General features: G+C 41.4%; 1 protein-coding gene and 1 pseudogene across 1 annotated transcript in view; one reads left to right on the top strand and one right to left on the bottom strand.

Annotated features, from left to right (window-relative positions):
* PPT1 (palmitoyl-protein thioesterase 1) overlaps positions 1–16,293 on the top strand; it is a 576,153-nt gene that overhangs the window by 91,125 nt on the left and 468,735 nt on the right. The window lies entirely within an intron of this gene.
* On the bottom strand, positions 5,694–7,197 carry LOC126959682 (eukaryotic translation initiation factor 2 subunit 3-like; annotated as a pseudogene).

The raw sequence follows: 16,293 nt of genomic DNA, 5'->3' as shown, positions 1-16,293 counted from the left end.
TGTGAGAAATAGAAGATAGAGGGAAAACAAGTTGGGAGAGAAAGGGAGGAAATCAAAAGATAGTAAATGGTATTTTCCCCACTCTTCAGGTAGGTGAAGAATAAAAAGATGAGGAGTTGTGAGAGTGTGGAAAACCGGAATTACCATGACAAGAATAGAAATTAATTCAAACTATTCAGGGGGCAAATTTATACTACAGTAAATATATAAATCTCTGATCCATCAATTCCTCTTCTAGAGACTTATCCTATAGAAATACTGGAACAAATACTCAAAACTATAAGTACAAGGATATTTATTTCAGGAAAGAAGGAAGAAAGAACAGAAAGAAGAAAGAGAGAAAGAAAGGAAGGAAGGAAAGAAAGAGAAAGAAAGAAAGAAGGAAAAAAAAACAAATAGGGATGTAGAAACTTGGAGGGTTTTTTTCCGGAGCTGGTGGGGGTCTTGCTCTGTCGCCCAGGTCCCCTGCAGTGGCACAATCGTAGCTTACTGAAACCTCAAACTCATGGGCTCAAGCAATCCTCCCACCACAGCCTCCAAGTAGCTGAGACTACAGGTATGTGCCACCACGCCCAGCCAATGTTTAATTTTTTTGTAGAGACAGGGTCTAGGCTCGTAGGCTCAAGAAATCCTCCTGCCCTGGCCTCCTAAAGTGCTGGGATTACAGGAGTGAGCCACCACGCCTGGCCTGAAACTTGAGTTTTTACTTAGAGAGAAACATTTTATTTTTTCAGTCGCGATTTGGAAATTCTGATATTTGAATCTAAAGCCCTAGCTTAGTTAACCACTTTAAGAGTCCACAGCTTTTTACAACCAAAGAAACCAGAATTCTCCAAAGAGTAGTTGTCCTCACCCACTACGACCAGGTTGCCATAGATCTCCAGCATCACTTCTCTGTACAAGGCCCTTTGTGCAGAGTCTAGTTGCCCCCATTCCTCCTCGGTGAAGTCCATGGCCACATCCTTGAACGTAACAGGTTCCTAAAACACCAATGAACAGGAATTCCTCTTCAGTGAGCAAGCATTTACAGCAATGCATGTGGTACACAGTGTCCACCTGGCAACCCTGGGGGAGGTAGATAACCTCAGAGTTCACCTCAAGCCATAAGAAAAATTAAAAGAACAATTTTTAAAATGTAAAAAGATACATGTGTCATATGCGGAGGCTCACTAACCTTAATAATCTGAAGAGCTCTTAAACATCAGTCAGAAAAAGATAAAATGCACTGGTTAAAAAATGGACAAACGGAAAATGACCTGATAATTCCTAGAAGAAAAACAAATGGCCAATAAACAGACAAAAACATATGCTGCCTCACAAATTATCAAGGAAATGGACATTCAGGCTGGGCGTTGTGGCTCATGCCTGTAATCCCAGCACTTTGGGAGGCTGAGGCGGGCGTATCACCTGAGGTTGGGAGTTTGAGACCAGCCTGATCAACATGGATAAACCCTACCTCTACTAAAAACACAAAATTAGCCGGGCACGGTGGCACATGCTTGTAATCCCAGCTACTCGGGAGGCTGAGGCAGGAGAATTGCTTGAAGGCGGGATGTAGAAGTTGCAGTGAGCCGAGATGGCACCACTGCACTCTAGCCTGGGCGACAAGAGCAATACTCTGTCTAAGGAAAAAAAAAAAAAAAAAGAAAGAAAGAAAGAAAGAATGAAAAAGAAATGTACATTCAAATAACAATGAGACATTATTTCAATCTATTAGGCAAAGATTAAGACATAATATTCATTAGTGAGGGTATGAGGAAACACCCTCATATGCTGTTGGAAGGAGTATAAATTATTATAAACTTTTTTTGGTGAGCAATTTGGCAATATTTATTAAACATCTTTTGACCCAGCAATTCCAATTCAGAAATTCATCTTCATTAGTATAACTAATGACTTCCTTGCCACTAAATCCAATGGAAGGTTTTCAATCCTTTTTATACTTGATTTCTTGACATTATTTGGCCCTGTTGACTACACAGTCTTCCTCAAAACTCTCCTCTCATGATCTAGATACCACAGTAACCTGGTTTTTCTCCTACCTCTCTGATCACTCTTTCTCAATCTCCTTTACTCATCAATGTTGGGGTTCCCCAGGTTGGATCTTAAGCCCCCTTCTTACTCTACTCACTCCCCCTATGTGATCTCATCTATTCTTATAGCTTCAAATGCCATTTGAATGCTGACAACTCAAATGTACATTTGCAGCTGAGACCTCAAGCCAGACAGTTACAGACCCAAGTACCTGCCAGATGAATATCCAGTTTGAAACACAATGCCTGACTTAGAATAGGTAATCAATAAATATCTACCCAATGAAACAAATACCTACTTGGATGCCTCAAAGGCATCTAAATTAACATGCTAAATTCCAACTTTATCTCTGCTTCTCTTTCATGTTTAGGAAATGATCAGGAAATTGAGTTCAGGAAATCATAGCTCCAACCACCAAAATGTTGAAGTCAGAAAAATATGAGTCATCCTTGATTTCTTTTTCTCCCTCCTCCCTCACATCTGCTCCATCACTAAATCTAAATATCTCTTTGCTGGATGTGGTGGCTCACGCCTGTAATCCCAACACCTTGAGAGGCCCAAGTGGGAAGGTCATTTGAGCCCAGGAATTCAAGACCAGTCTGGGCAACCTAGGGAGACTCCATCTCTACCAAAAAGAAAAAGATAAGGCCAGGCACTCACGCCTGTAATCCCAGCACTTTGGGAGGCCGAGGCAGGCAGATCACCTGAGGTGGGGAGTTTGTGACCAGCCTGACCAACATGGAGAAACCCCGTCTCGACTAGAAATACAAAATTAGCTGAGTGTGGTGGTGCATGCCTGTAATCCCAGCTACTGAGGAGGCTGAGGCAGGAGAATCAATTGAACCCGGGAGGTGGAGGTTGCAGTGAGCCGAGATTGTGCCATTGCACTGCAGCCTGGGCAACAAGAGCGAAGATCCGTGAAAGAAAGAAAAGAAAGAAAGAGAGAAAGAGAGAAAGAGAAGGAAGGAAGGAAGGAAGGAAGGAAGGAAGGAAGGAAGGAAGGAAGGAAGAAAGGAAGGAAGGAAGGAAGGAAGGAAGGAAGGAAGGAAGGAAGGAAGAAAGGAAGGAAGGAAGAAAGGAAGGAAGGAAGGAAGGAAGGAGGGAAGGAGGGAGGGAGGGAGGGAAGGAAGGAAGGAAGGAAGGAAGGAAGGAAGGAAGGAAGGAAGGAAGGAAGCTTGCTTGGTGTGGTGGCAGGCACCTGTAGTCCCAACTACTCAGGAGGCTGAGGTGGGAAGATCACTTGAGCCCAGGAGGATGAGGCTGCAGTGAACCATGATTGCGCCACTATGTTCCAGCCTGAGTGACAGAGACAGACCTTATCTCTAAATAAATAAATATCTCTGCTCTCGCCACTTTTTTCTGAGCCACTGTGATCTCTCACCTCGGCCTCCTAGTTGGTCTATACCATGTTGCCTTCCTGCAATATAATCTCCTCTTCTTATGCCCATTTCTTAAATATTTGTGTTCCTCAAGGTTCTTCTCTGTTTCTTTTTCTTCTCTTCTCACATATCAACCAAGCCCATGGCTTTAATGACCAATCTATGGTGACCGCTCATACATTTGTACCTTTACCCTGGATCTCTCTCAGACCTTGATATCTACTACCTACCTTCTAGACTTCTTTAACTGGATGTCCCACACGCACTTTAAACTTTTTTTTTTATTTAAAATTGTTTTATTTCTATGCTACAACCTTAAAAGTCAGCCAAGTTTATAAAATTAATATGCCTCCTCAAAACATCAACTTAGATAACCCATAGCCAGAGCTTCTAAACTTCTTCAATGCAACTTCAACATTCAAAAGAGCACAATATGCCTTAAATCCCATCTCAATGCAAATTTAAGAAAAGCAAAGCAAACTATATTATCAGACTACCAAAACTCAGTAAGATTCTGTAATTTAACATACCCGCTTCTCAACTCTCTAAATTTGTTTCTCAACACTGGGGAGTTTTTAAAGATATCAATGCCTGAATTCTATTCCAAGCCAATTAAATCAGAATCTCTGTGGGGCATTTTTTTTAAAAAAGCTTCCCCAGCAATTCTAATATCAGCGAGAGTTAGGAATCACTGCTTAACAGAACCTCTTATGAAGCAAAAATATAAATAAAGAAAAATAAGCCAGGCACAGTGGCTCACGCCTGTAATCCCAGCACTTTGGGAGGCCAATGCGGGCAGATCACCTGAGGTCAGGAGTTTGAGACCAGCCTGGCCAATATGGTGAAACCCCATCTCTATTAAAAATACAAATATTAGCTGGATGTGGTGGCATGTGTCTGTAATCTCAGCTACTCGGGAGGCTGAGGTGCGAGAATCGCTCGAACCAAAGAGGCAGAGGTTGCAGTGGGCCCAGATCGTGCCACTTCACTCTAGTCTAGATGACAGAGCGAGCCTCCATCTCTAAAAAAATAAAAAAGATAAAGCACAGGAAGTAAGTATAGGGACATGGGGAAGTAAGTATAGGGACATGGGGAATAAGTTAAAAATGAAAAGGACTTACTCATTGCTTTCCAACATCTTTTACTTCTTGACCTTTTGAAACGTCCAGAAATTAGTAATATTACAATCTGTGTCATGATAATGTAACAGTTAAGAAAAACATAAAATAAAGGCCTGGAAAGATCTTTGTTACTCATCTAGAATTATTTGGTATAACAGTATTTTCCAGTGGAGGAAGACTATTGGATTTCAGGCATAAAACAATGCAGAAAAAATCCCAAGGCATTGACCTCTGACTCTGGTTTCCCATGTTTCAGGCCAGGAAGAGCAAGGGGAGAAAAAGATTTGTCCATGGAAACAAGTACTCATGCTCTAAAGGACAATTTCATTTGAACCCATTAATTTCCTTTTCATGCAAAATTTTAAAGATAAAGCAACATAAAATATGGGGACAAAGAAAAGGGAGAAGGTCTTCAAGGAGAATTTGTGCCTTTAAGTTTTTACTGGTACCTCAGTCCTTCAGCCTGAGCTACTCAAAGATGAATCATGAAAAAGAAAGAAAATTTATTTCAAACAAGTTCAGTAGTATATGTGTGTGCTACAGCAAAGGCTGGTTGTAGCAAAGTTTCATTTCAAACCATATGACTTGGGCTGGGCAAGGTGGCTCATGCCTGTAATCCCAGCACTTTGGGAAGCCAAGGTGGGCTGATCACCCTGAGGTCAGGAGAGACCAGCCTGGCCAACATGTTGAAACCCCATCTCTACTAAAAATACAAAAATTAGCCAGGTATGGTGGCATGCGCCTGTAATCTCAGCTACTTGGGGGGCTGAGGCAGGAGAATCGCTTGAATCCAGGAGGCAGAGGTTGCAGATCACACCACTGCACTCCAGCCTGGGTGACAGAGCCAGACTCAAAACAAAAACAAACAAACAAACAAACAAACTGCATAATGTATAATTTTGACATTATATGGGAATACTTAACTTCTGCCAAAATGTAGATTCAATCCAACATTATGCCAATTTTTATATTAATTGTAGTCCCTAAGCTAAGTTTTCATAAGCACACACAAAAAAAATGAGAACAACCTTACAGCTACCTACTAAGGTAACAAACTGTGAAATCAATTCCCCAATATCGCTTTGAAAATAAACCCCCAGTTGTTAAGAGAAATTTGAACTTCCAACTCCATCCAAATGTATTATTTAACTGGTATTCTTCAGTCATCATCTACTGGTGGCTTGATTGTCACTGCTCTTCTCATCTGACCCTAACCAATTAATCGCCATTGGTTTTCAACTCTTCGGCTAAGGGCAATCTTTTCTCCTACCTCTGTGCACATTGGATTGGTCGAAACAATTTTACCCAAATCGGCCTTGACAGCACTAAGTCAACAGGGATCCTACATTCACCATGAGCACTTCATTCTTTGACAGCTTTTGCACCTTTACTGCTTTCTTGTCTCCTTCAGTGTGTACACCTAGAAGCTGTCTAAGCAGGAAATAGGAAATTTCCACTTCTGTGAATATCTCAGGTAAGGCTTTGACAGCACCAAGTACTTGCCCCACCATTCTGTCTGTCCCACACAAAGTGGGATCAATTTTTGTTCCAACTCCAATAAGACTGCCTGGAGCAGCATATTGCAGATCATTATGCTCTGCAAAAGTGATACAATTTTGGAAAAGATTGGTTTACACATGAATTTTACTTCACTATATTTGGAAACAATACCAGGTCTTACTTCTATCTCCTGACCCACCTTTAATACTCCTTTTGGAATACTACCACCAGCTACACGCCCCCCGCCCTTAAGGTCATCAACTTCACAGCCAGCTTTGTTGACATCAAAGAATCTAATAACAATAAGTTGGGGCTCTGAAGTAAAGTCTCTTGGTGGTACTGGAATTTTCTTTACTATGTACTCACAAACTTCAATATTGTATTTCAGCTGAGCTGAAATTGGAATAATGGGAGTTCCCTCTGCTACTGTACCTTGGACAAATGCAAGGATCTGCTCGTATTGTTCTTTAGCCTGACTTCCTTTTAACAAATCAATTTTATGTTGTAGAATCAAATTATGCTTCAGTTTCATGATCTCTATAGCAGCCAGGTGTTCAGATGTCTGAGGCTGAGGGCAAAATTCATTACCAGCTATCAACAGAAGGGCTGCATTCATCACTGCTGCACCTTTCAGCATAGTAGCCATGAAAATACCGTGGCCAGGACAGACAACAAAGGAAACGTGTCTAATTTGAAGTTCCTTTTGGTCCCTGGAATGTCTGTAGGAAACTCATCAGGTGTACTGCCCCCACAAGATCTATAACATTCTGGCCGAGGGCAACTTGAGTCATCAAGGTTATAAATCTTAGCATTAGCATATCCAAGCTTGATTGTAATATTTCTTTCTAGTTCATTTTTGAACCTGACAGTGTGAACTCCAGAAACAGCTTTGACAACTGTGGATTTCCCATGAGCCACATGACCAATTGTACCTATATTAATGGTGGCTTGTCTGCTGATAACTTCGTGTGAAAATGGCATCAACTTGGTAACATCCAAGGTGGTGAGATCCTGGCGGGAAAGATGCAGCTGCCTCAGAGTCACTCCAGCTTTTCCGCCTGCCATCTTGCCAGAAGAGGAAGGAAGTCCCAAACTATCTTCTAACTCCCACCTCCATGCACATACAATATCTGCATCTCCTCTGTTCCTCATCTTATTGAAGTATCACCATTTACCCCATCATCAAAACCTGTGTCAGCCTTAACTACTTCCTCTTCTCTCATTCCCAATTATACACAGATCCATAGTGTTCTATATGTTTTAGATATTTGGGAGTGTCTGTATTCTTTATATCCTTATTTACCTATACAGCCAAGTTCCATTGCATTTCATTTCAAAGTTATATTTCAAAGTTAAGTTCACTGAATGCTACCTAATTACACAGACTAACTGATACCTTTATTTCAAACAAATCCAAAGATTCCTTGATCTATCATTCTTTCTGGTCACCTAGCACCTTTAAGTAACCTTCTCATGTCTGGCAATTCTTCACCTTATGAACCTCTGTGTCCCCAAGATAGAAGCCAGATTTGTTCCTCGGTTCCCCTTGTTGCTTGGGCTGACAAATCAAATGTACTCATACAAGTCTTTAATTTGGAAGCTGGTGGCTGGAAATAGTAAAGATGGCCACAGAGACATCCAGCTTCCTGGAGCAGTAAGAGCAAATGTTCTAGGGATGGTGTCTGGTGCCCTAGGTCAGCGGTACAAACTATGGTGTCTGGTGCACGGCAGTGGTCTTAACTGGGACAGTCCTGCTGTGTGAGTTGGGCATTGTTCCAAACGGTGTAGCTTCCAGGCCTGTTTATCTGGCCTTTGAGGAGATTCTCTGAACTACCAAATATCACTTCAATACATTCCTTTTAGCTAGAGTGGGTACTGGTTATTTGAGCACAGTAATCTAGAATGATGCAGTTGGCTTTAAAAAATCTATTACATATGTAATCATAAGAAGTAAGTGAGGAAAACCCACATGACCATCTCACAGGGTGGCAAAACAGCATTTAATAAAATAAATCATCTTCTAATTAAAAACACTTTTAAAAGACAATGCTCTAGGTACCTGGGATACATCAGTGAAATAGAAACCTAAATGAGAATAACAGACATACATGCATTAATTTTTTTTTTTTTTTTTTTTGAGATGGAGTTTCACTCTTGTTGCCCAGGCTGGAGTGCAATAGCATGATCTCGGCTCACTGCAACCTCCACCTCCTAGGTTCAAGCAATTCTCCTGCCTCAGCCTCCCGAGTAGCTGGGATTACAGGTGCCCATCACCATGGCCGGCTAATTTTGTATTTTTAGTAGAGACAGGGTTTCTCCATGTTGGTCAGGCTGGTCTTGAACTCCCGACCTCAGGTGATCTGCCCGCCTCCACCGCCCAAAGAGCTGGGATTACAGGCGTGAGCCACCATGCCTGGCCATGTGCATTAATTTTTAAAGACAATAACCATATGTGTTGTTTAGGAGTTCAGAATCCTTCTTCTTCTTCTTCTTCTTCTTTTTTTTTTTTTTTTTTTTTTTTTTTTGAGACAGGGTCTCATGCAGGGTCTCATGCTTTGTTGCCCAGACTGGACTGCAGTGGTGTGATCATGGCTCACTGCAGTCTCAAACTCCAGGGCTCAAGCAATCCTCCTACCCCTGAGTAGCTGGGACCACAGGTGCATACCACCATACCCAGCTAATTTTTTTTGGTTTTTTGTAGAGAAAGGGTCTGTCTCCCTATGTGGCCTAGGCTTGTCTCAAACTCCTGCGCTCAGGCAATCCTCCAACCTCAGCCTCCCAAAATGCTGAGATTACAGGCATGAACCATCGTGCCTGGCCCAAAACCCTTCTAATAAATCATACTGACAGTCTTTTGATCCTCGTTTTCACAACATGTAAAGTTTTCATTTGATCCAGAAGATATCATTCCTATTTTCAAGGCAGTTTGTAGATACTTGGACCGTCTTATAGACTAACCAGCAAGTGCAAACTTAGCTGCATTCACACCTCAATAGAGCTGCTGAGCATTAAAATACGCTTCATAAGAACTGGTAGTGTTGCCAATAAGTAGGCAGGTGTTCTATCAACTGAAATTGTTTTGTAGGATTACTTAAAAGCCAGTACTTTCCTTCCCAGTTACTGCACTATAAAATGTGTGAATAAGGATGTGCTAGATCTTTTAGTGTGGTTATTTGTATTTATTATGGTTCTAAGAAGAAAGATTAAGTTGCACTGAGAGATGATGCAGAATGAAATTCACTGTCTTTTTTAAAGCTTTGAAATAATTCACTAGTGATTTTTCAGTCTTGAAATCTATGCATCAACATAATGAATGTTTAGTCCATAACAATTGTAACCCTTGTTTTCTAAAACTCTGTATTATATGTTATTACTTAAAGGCACATTTAAAACATATATTCTGGGCCAGGCGCGGTGCCTCATGCCTGTATTCCCAGCACCTTGGGAGGCTGAAGCGGGCAGATCACAAGGTCAGGAGTTTGAGACCAGCCTGGCCAACATGGTGAAACCCTGTCTCTACTAAAAATATGAAAATTAGCCAGGCATGGTGGTGCACACCTGTAATCCCAGCTACGCAGGAGGCTGAGGCAGGAGAATCACTAGAATCTGGGAGGTGGAGGTGCAGTGAGCCAAGATTGTACCACTGCACTCCAGCCTGGGTGACACAGCCAGACTCTGTCTCAAAAAAAAAAAAAAAAAAAAAAAAAAAACCCATAAATTCTGAATTACTGTCTCAATCTTGTACCTGAATCATCACAAACCCATTCATTGCAGTACAGTCAATTAACGCAAAATTACTAAATCTAGAGACATAGCAATTTCAGAACCAAAGCTGATCAAAGTAAATTCCCAGTAATTAGATATGTTCACATGGTAGCTATCATTTTCAATTCTTAATTATTTTTTTTGGGAGCTGGTTGTGAAAATGAACATATTTAAGTTGGTCTCCAAAATACAGAGATTTTTAATATTTTGACTTAGTTTGAATACAGGGAGCTTGACAATATTTTGCTAAGGAGTTTGCTTTATAAATTTACTCAGGTACACACATAAAATTGGCTTTGTTCTTAGTTAATAATGAATAATCATACCAGTTACATTGTTATTTTGTAAAATTTATTTCTAAATAGAATAGAAATTTCTTACTGCTTAAATGCCTAAAACCGTAGTTGTTGGTTTTTTTTTTTTTTTGAGACGGAGTCTTGCTCAGTCGCCCAGGCTGCAGTGCAGTGGCTGTGATCTCGGCTCACGGCAAGCTCCGCCTCCCGGGTTCACACCATTCTCCTGCCTCAGCCTCCCAAGTAGCTGGGACTACAGGCGCCCGCCGCCACGCCCGGCTAATTTTTTGCATTTTTAGTAGAGAAGGGGTTTCACCGTGTTAGCCAGGATGGTCTTGATCTCCTGACCTCGTGATCTGCCCGCATCGGCCTCCCAAAGTGCTGGGATTACAGGCGTGAGCCACCACGCCTGGCCAAAACTGTAGTTTTTAATGCCCAACCCTAGAGTTTATTTTAGCTATGAGAAAAGAAGCAAGATCAAGTGCATCTATGACTATACCACCTCAGATAATACTGAAAAATCATCTGCAGTGTTAAAATGCCTCATATCTATAATGATCCTACATTGAATAATACAGACACACATAAATTAGTTGCTGACATAAATGAAACCTCTTAGCCTACGATCTACTTGAACTTACATATAGAAAGTATAATCTCTGGTTCTTCTCCATATTCTTCTCTTCTAGAATGTGTGTGCAATATAGTTGTACTATCTATTCACTTGGCTAAAGATTTTTTGACTGCTGCATATTCTTTTTATATAAAATAATTGCATCAGCAACTCTAAGCCTTTTATCTTGCCCACTAGTTTGACAGCTTGTATTTCTAGGCTAGAATACTTAAATTATGACTCTTTTTCCTAGGCTGTGGATGGTTGTTATCATTACCATTCATCCATGGAAAGGAAATTTGGGCCGGGCGTGGTGCTCGCGCCTATAATCTCAGCACTTTGGGAGGCCAAGGCAAGGCAGATCACCTGAGGTCAAAAGTTTGAGACCAGCCTTGCCAACATGGTGAAACCCCGTCTCTACTAAAAATACAAAAACTAGTCGGCCATGGTGGCGGGCCCCTGTAATCCCAGCTACTCAGGAGGCTCAGGCAGGAGAATCTCTTGAACCCGGGAGACGGAGGTTGCAGTGAACCAAGACCACGCCATTGCACTCCAACAACAAGAGTAAAACTCCAAGTCAGAAAAGAAAAGAAAAGAAAAGAAAATTTGATGAAAACAACAAACATTTCGGCTGGGTGTGGTGGCTCACACCTGTAATCCCAACACTTTGGAAGGCTGAGGCGGGTGGATCACCTGAGGTCAGGAGTTCAAGACCAGCCTGGTCAACATGGGGAAACCCCATCTCTACTAAAAATACAAAAAGTTAGCGAGCTGTAGTGGCAGGCACCTGTAATCCCAGCTACTTGGGAGGCTGAGGCAGGAGACTTGCTTGAACCTGGGAGGCAGAGGTTGCAATGAGTTGAGATGGCGCCACTGCACTCAAGCCTGGGCGACAAGAGTGAAACTTCATCTCAAAAGAAAAAAAAAAGAAAGAAAAGAAAAGAAAACAACAAACATTTCAAGTATAGCTCCCACCCCTGTAAAGGGAATAACATTTCATTTGCTATATATATATCATTTTTATTTTATGATAAGAAAAGTGCTAAGGCCAGGTACAGTGGTTCACACCTGTAATCCCTGCATTTTGGAAGGCTGAGGTGGGCAGATCTCTTTAGCCCAGGAGTTCGAGACCAGCCTGGGCAACATGGTGAATCCCCATCTCTACCAAAAATACAAAAATTAACTGGCCATGGTGGTATGTGCCTGTAGTCCCAGCTACTCAGCAGGCTGAAGTGGGAGAATCACCTGAGCCCAGGGAGGTCCAGCCTGCAGTGACTGACTCTATTTGCGCCTCTGCTCTCCAGCCTAGGCAACAGAGTGACACCCTGTCTCAAAAAAAAAAAAAAAAAAAAAAAAAGCTAAATATTATATATAACTAGAGAAGATGTAGAAAAAGTACAAAATATATAATCACATCACCCAAAAGTTACTACTACTTACATTTTGGAATACATATGTATATAAAACTTTTTAAAATTGGGATATTCTCTGTAACTTTTTTCTTAATATTTTTTAATTAAAATATCATGAATATTTCCCTTATTAGGGAAGAAGAGTCACCAAGCCCTGACCAGTTTTTGTTTGCCTTTCAATCATAGCACGTATGTTGATGCAAAGACCTATTCATTCCCTCATTCTAAATTCCTTTCTAATATAATGCGAATTAATTTTCTTCCAGAAGTCTCTGCGAAGTATCATACTAATTTTTCTAAACTAAATATAGGAGTTCCCTAGTTACAGGCTGCTTGACCTCCTGTAGGTTTACCCCTAGATATGTAGCTACAGCAGTGAAACAGGATGAGTTATATTTATAAAACTATTTACCTGCAGAAATGCCTCTTTTCCTATACTAAATGCTTAAAGTAGTACAGAACACAGCTGCTTTCTTTCTTCAGTATCTTGTTAATCAGGATTAAATATATGTATATGCACATGTACATACATACACACACCCCCTTTGGTGGTTTGCATAGAGAAGAAAACATATTTCAATGCTCTTGGCTGAGCAGAGGCAGTAGAAGACTATGTGACTGTCCCCGACTTCTGTTATCTAAAAGGAGGTTCAAGAATGCTCAGTAACAACTGCCACATCTATTGACTGGCACCAGGAAATGGTTAGAAATGAAGTTCATAGAGATGAAATTCATACTACATAAAAAATCATATTCTTTCACTTACACTTGGCAATTATGCAAATGGTGATTTTTAGGATTTGAAGACATAAGGTGTTTACCAGAGACTCTTTTTTTTTGAAATGGAGTCTCACTCTGTCCCCCAGGCTAGAGTGCAGTGGTATGATCTCAGCTCACTGCAACCTCCATCTTCCAGGTTCAAGCAATTCTCCTGCCTCAGCCTCCTGAGTAGCTGGGACTATAGCACCCACCACCATGCCCGGCTAATTTTTGTATTTTTAGTAGAGACGGGGTTTCACCATGTTGGCCAGGCTGGTCTCAAACTTCTGACCTCAGGTGAGCCACCACGCCTGGCCAGAGACTTTTAATAGACCCAATTTTGGGAGCATTTTTAAAAATTGTGTTAAAATGTAAATAAGATTTAAGATTTTAACCATTTTTAAGTGTATCATTCACTGGCACTAAGTACAGTCATGATGTTGTACAACCATTATCATAATAGATAAAATTTTATATAAAGTGCATGACATATTTCAAACCTACAGTTATACAAATTTTGAAGCAATGCAGATATTTCTATAATTTGTATAAAAAATAAATCAGGGCAGTGCATACATGTAATTATAGTCCATCTGAAGCCTCATATTCAATTCCTCACAATTTCCTAAGCTTTACACTCTACATTAAAATTGTCTACTTATAACTCAAAATTTTCTGAAATCTTTTCAATAAAATCAGTAATATCACTTACAGAAAACAAGAAATAACGAGTGTTGGCAAGGATGTGGAGACACTGGAACCCCTGAACGCTAAAGGTGGGAATGTAAAATGGTCAAGCTGCTACGGAAAACAGTATAAAGGCTCCTCAAAGAATTAAAGATAGAGCTACCATATGATGCAGCAATCCCACTTCTGGGTATTTATCCAAAAGAATTGAAAACAGGATCCCAAAGGGATATTTGCTCTCCCATGTTCATAGTCGCATTACTCACAATAGCCAAGAATTGAAACAACCTAAATGTCCATCAATGGTTCAATAAAGACAATATGGGATATAAACACAATGGAATAATTCAGCCTTAAAAAAGAAGGAAATTCTGTCATAGGCTACAGTGTGAATGATCCTTAAGAATTAGGCTTAGTCAGCTGGATGGGGTGACTCACGCTTATCATCCCAGAACCTCAGGAGGCTGAGGCGGGAGGATCACTTGAAGCCAGGAGTCTGAGACCAGTCTGGGCAACAAAACAAGACCCAGTCTGTACCAAAAAAACAAAAACAAAAACTTTTTAAAGCCAGGCATAGTGATATGCAGCTATGATTCCAGCTACTCAAGAAGCTGAGGAGGGAGGATTACTTGAGCCCAGGAGTTGAAGCTGCAGTGAGCTATGATCGCGCCACTGCACTCCAGCCCGGGTGACAGAGTGAGACCCCATCTCAAAAAAAAAAAAAAAAAAAAAATAGGCCAAGTGAAATAAACCAGTCATGAAAGGACAAATATTGCACGATTCCACTTATATGAATTATCTAAAGTAGTCAAACTTACTGAATCCATTAAGTAAAATGGTGGTTGCCAGGGGCTGGAGGAGTTAGAAATGGGGCATTGTTCCATGGCTACTCAGTTTCAGTCATACAAGATGAAAAAGTTCTAGAGATCTGCTCTACAATGAAGTGCATCTAGTAAACAATAATGTGCTGTTCACTTAAAATTTTGATAGGGGCCGGGCGTGGTGGCTCATACCTGTAATCCCAGCACTTTGGGAGGCCGAGATGGGCGGATCACGAGGTCAGGAGATCGAGACCATCCTGGCTAACACGGTGAAACCCCGTCTCTACTAAAAAATACAAAAATTAGCCGGGCGAGGTGGCAGGCGCCTGTAGTTCCAGCTACACGGGAGGCTGAGGCAGGAGAATGGCTTGAACCTGGGAGGCGGAGCTTGCAGTGAGTGGAGATCGCGCCACTGCACTCCAGCCTGGGCGACAGAGGGAGACTCCATCTCAAAAAAAAAAAAAAAAAAATTTGATAGGGTACACTTCATGTCATTTTTTAAACACTTCACACACACACACAGACACACACACACACACACACACACACACCAAGTTTCTGGTTTCAGGTATGGACAAAACAAAAGGTGAAAATATCTCCTCCATCTCATTACCACCTACCCCACAGATGATCATTTTCATTACCATTCTGGGCAACAAAACAAAACAGAATCCTGCATTTGCCTCGCCCCTGGGCTTTAAGAAAACACTGCTAAAATAGGGGTCCGGAAACCTGACAATAATGAAAACAAGTAGCTTTTTTTTTTTTTTTTTTTTTTTTTAGACAATCTTGCTCTGCCACCCAGGTTGGAGTGCAGTGGCACAAACACAGCTCACTGCAGCCTCGAACTCCCAGGCTCAAGCAATCCTCAGCTGCCCCACATCCTCCTGGGAGGACTAGAGGTGTGCACACAGCTGGCTCATTTTTTTCCCTTTTGTAGAGATGGGGTTCTCACTATGTTGTCCAGGGTGGTCTCAAACTCCTGGGCTCAAGTGATCCTCCTGCCTTGGGCTCTCAAAGTACTGCTATCACAGGCATGAACTATCATTGCCCATCACATAGCTTTTTTAAAGTTAGAAACAATACTTTCCAACCTGTGAAAGATGGTGAAATAGATACAAAGTTATAATGACGATAAAAGAATTTAAAGGCCGGGCGTGGTGGCTCAAGCCTGTAATCTCAGCACTTTGGGAGGCCGAGACGGGCGGATCATGAGGTCAGGAGATCGAGACCATCCTGGCTAACACGGTGGAACCCGTCTCTACTAAAAAATACAAAAAAACTAGCCGGGCGAGGTGGCGGGCGCCTGTAGTCCCAGCTACTCGGGAGGCTGAGGCAGGAGAATGGAGTGAACCCGGGAGGCAGAGCTTGCAGTGAGCTGAGATCCGGCCACTGTACTCCAGCCTGGGCGGCAGAGCGAGACTCCGTCTCAAAAAAAAAAAAAAAAAAAAAGAATTTAAAAAAATTTTTTTAACAAGGATGCAGGGTGAACTCTGAGAATTGGGTAAGTCATCTCAGAAGAATGAATGAGGAGGGTAATCAAAACAAGGAGATAAAGGCATGATGGGGAAATGAGAGGAGGTGGATTGGTTTGGAGTTGGAGAGTCAAGGTTCACAATTTCCAAATATTAAATTGTCCTGTTAGGATTTTCCTTAGTCTCCTTCATACACTGGTCTTTCCCCTCTTACTCATCTTGCACACAACCACCAAGCAAATTGTCAGCCGCTAACTCCCTCTTATTATAGGCACCTTCTCATAGCCTCAGCCTCTGACTCCATCCAAACTACAGCGAAGGCATATTTGTAGAAATTTCTCCCACTCCATTTCTAGGTAAAATTCATTTGTTTGGGAGCAAACAAAATTATGAAACCACATACAGACATCCTGATGTATTACAATTTAAATGTC

Source organism: Macaca thibetana, chromosome 1, assembly GCF_024542745.1.
Source record: "Macaca thibetana thibetana isolate TM-01 chromosome 1, ASM2454274v1, whole genome shotgun sequence".
Taxonomy (NCBI): Eukaryota; Metazoa; Chordata; class Mammalia; order Primates; family Cercopithecidae; genus Macaca; species Macaca thibetana.
The sequence above is the reverse complement of the archived record's forward strand: the minus strand, read 5'-3'. Positions and strand labels throughout refer to the sequence as shown.